The sequence below is a fragment of the Cyprinodon variegatus genome, unplaced genomic scaffold (assembly GCF_000732505.1).
Source record: "Cyprinodon variegatus isolate N-32 unplaced genomic scaffold, C_variegatus-1.0 Scaffold239, whole genome shotgun sequence".
Classification (NCBI taxonomy): Eukaryota; Metazoa; Chordata; class Actinopteri; order Cyprinodontiformes; family Cyprinodontidae; genus Cyprinodon; species Cyprinodon variegatus.
In genome coordinates, this window is record NW_015150692.1 from 643,668 (window position 1) to 646,881 (window position 3,214).

The window sequence follows — 3,214 nt, forward strand, 5'->3', positions numbered from 1 at the left end:
TTTACACTCTTGTCTTCATACTTTGGACCTTTTGCTGACATATGGCATGAATCAAAAGACTAACAGTATTTCCACCCCTCTGTGTTCTCCTCCCCCCAAAAAAGATTTCACTTTAGCAGATCATTATCGGATAAAGCAGTTATAAATTTTAAAGTTATACATTTTCAGTTATAAACTTTCACTCACCACAGACTTTGTGGCCAGGTAATATGACGTGAAAGAACCTATTGCTTTATGACCACAGGCTCTTATATTGTCATGAAGCTAATTTTGCTCTACTATTTTGCTGCCTGCTTGACTACTGGCCGTGGCTGGGACAAGGAAAAAGTTCAAATCTTCTGAGGAGGCTAAAAAAAGAAAACATGAAAGGGATTGTGCCTGAGGAAAAACAAGAGTCACTCATGGAAATAAGTTTATTTGTTAACACAGGCTGAAAGAAGAAGCTGGATGTAAAACTGATTGTCTTTGTATCATGTATCATGGAACTGCTGACCATTCAGTGTTTCTGTGATTTTTTTTTATCATTACAATTGAATAATAATAGTTTTAATATTGTAATGGTAATAGTGTGTTTTTCCTCATCCAACTCTTGTATCTTTCAATCCTTATGTAATTATGCTTGTATTGTGAGCATTTTCCTGTTGCTTTAATTCTATAAATTTTCACGTGGTTGGATAAATAAAGGATTAGCTAATGTTAGACACTTAGATAACACATTTCAATGGGATACATTTACCGGGTTCTTTCAAGGTCTTAATTTCACTTTCTGAGTGGTCTGCAGTAATATATGATGTATAATATCAACTTTGAAAGTTAAAGATATATTTTTAAAGATGGATCATCAAAAATAAATGGTATTGATACCAGTAGTGAGTCTGACATAGTGGAAAACTTCAAATCTTCTTTTGGAAAAAAAAAGCTTGTATGAGCGAAGAAAGCAACAACTTTCAAACAGAGTGTGCACGAGGAGAAATGAGCTTGTGCATGCTCTCGCACGCGTTTAATTGGCGTTCTCTCTCAGGAGCGGATACATGGTTATGCATGTGCATTTCTTTTAAGGTGGAAATAGAGTGGGTGTTTTCAAAAAAATCATGAAAATCTTTCACTATACCTTTAATATGAAGTTCAATCTGAAACACTCTCACAAAGAGAAAAGACAATTAGGAGAAATGTATTGATACAATTTCTTTGACTTTGACTCTCAGACCTCAGCAGGAAACATAGCGCTTAATTTTGATAGATAGCCATGAATAGGGCTGTTTCCCCTCAGGCCTGAAACTGGTGATGGAGTGGAGATAGATGAAATTGGTCAGTATAGACTGCTGGTTAGCGAAATGGTACCCTGAGCTTTATGGGGAGATCCAGTGGATTATATGAGCTGATACTAGAGCTTCACTCAGTGACCTGGAAGATGGAAGTCCAGTTTGGATAACACAGGTTGAGAGAACCTGTCCATGATGAGCAAGCATGAAGCGACGGTGGAGAGGAAAAACACCCCTTTGGGAAGAACCTCTGGCAGAACCAGGCTCAACATGGCGGATGTATGAAAAGCAATGAATTTCTTCAGTTAAACTTCCGCCTATGCTCCATTTCTTCTGAAGGTACTCGTACTCATACTCGTACTCGTCGTCTCCCGCTTTATCCGGAACCGGGTCGCGGGGGCAGCAGACTAAGCAGAGACTCCCAGACTTCCCTCTCCGCAGACACCTCCTCCAGCNGACCTTTTGCTGACATATGGTTTGAATCAAAAGAATAACAGTATTTCCACCCCTCTGTGTTCTCCTCCCCCCAAAAAAGATTTCACTTTAGCAGATCATTATCGGATAAAGCAGTTATAAATTTTACAGTTATACATTTTCAGTTATAAACTTTCACTCACCACAGACTTTGTGACCTAAGGAGTTGACACATATGTGTAACTTTAAATGATTCCTCAGGCCAATATACAGTGCTTGACACTACCTATGCTACAACCGGGGCTCCCCTCTTGAAATACCGACTATGTGAGTTGGGAGTTGACAGACCATCATTGGCCAGGTAATATGACGTGGAAGAACCTATTGCTTTATGACCACAGGCTCTTATATTGTCATGAAGCTAATTTTGCTCTATTATTTTGCTGCCTGCTCGACTACTGGTCGTGGCTGGGACAAGGAAAAAGTTCAAATCTGCTGAGAAGGCTAAAAAAAGAAAACATGAAAGGGATTGTGCCTGAGGAAAAACAAGAGTCAATCATGGAAATAAGTTTATTTGTTAACACAGGCTGAAAGAAGAAGCTGGATGTAAAACTGATTGTGTTGTATCATGTATCATGGAGCTGCTGACCATTCAGTGTTTCAGTGATTTTTTTTTATCATTACAATTGAATAATAATAGTATTAATATTGTAATGGTAATAGTGTGTTTTTCCTCATCCAACTATTGTATCTTTCAATCCTTATGTAATTATGCTTGTATTGTGTGCAATTGCCTGTTGCTTTAATTCTATAAATTTCCACGTGGTTGGATAAATAAAGGATTAGCTAATGTTAGACACTTAGATAACACATTTTAATGGGATACATTTACCGGGTTCTTTCAAGGTCTTAATTTCACTTTCTGAGTGGGCTGCAGTAACATATGATGTATAATATCAACTTTGAAAGTTAAAGATATATTTTTAAAGATGGATCATCAAAATAAATGGTATTGATACCAGTGGTGAGTCTGACATAGTGGAAAACTTGCAAATCTTCTTTTGGAAAGAAAGCTTGTATTGTTGAGCGAAGAAAGCAGCAACTTTCAAACAGAGTGTGCATGAGGAGAAATGGGCTTGTGCATGCTCTCGCACGCGTTTAATAGGCGTTCTCTCTCAGGAGCAGATACATGGTTATGCATATGCATTTCTTTTAAAGTGGAGAGAGCGGGTCTTTTCAAAAATTCATGAAAATCTTTCACTATACCTTTAATATGAAGTTCAATCTGAAACACTCTCAAAAGAGAAAAGACAATTAGGAGAAATTTATTGATACAATTTCTTTGACTTTGGCGCTCAGACCTCAGCAGGAAACATAGCGCTTAATTTTGATAGATATGCATGAACAGGAGCAAAGAATAGGGCTGTTTCCCCTCAGGCCTGAAACTGGTGTTGGAGTGGATATAGATGAAGTTGGTCAGTCTGTAGACTGCTGGTTAGCGAGATGGTACGCCGAGCTTTATGGGGAGATCCAGTGGA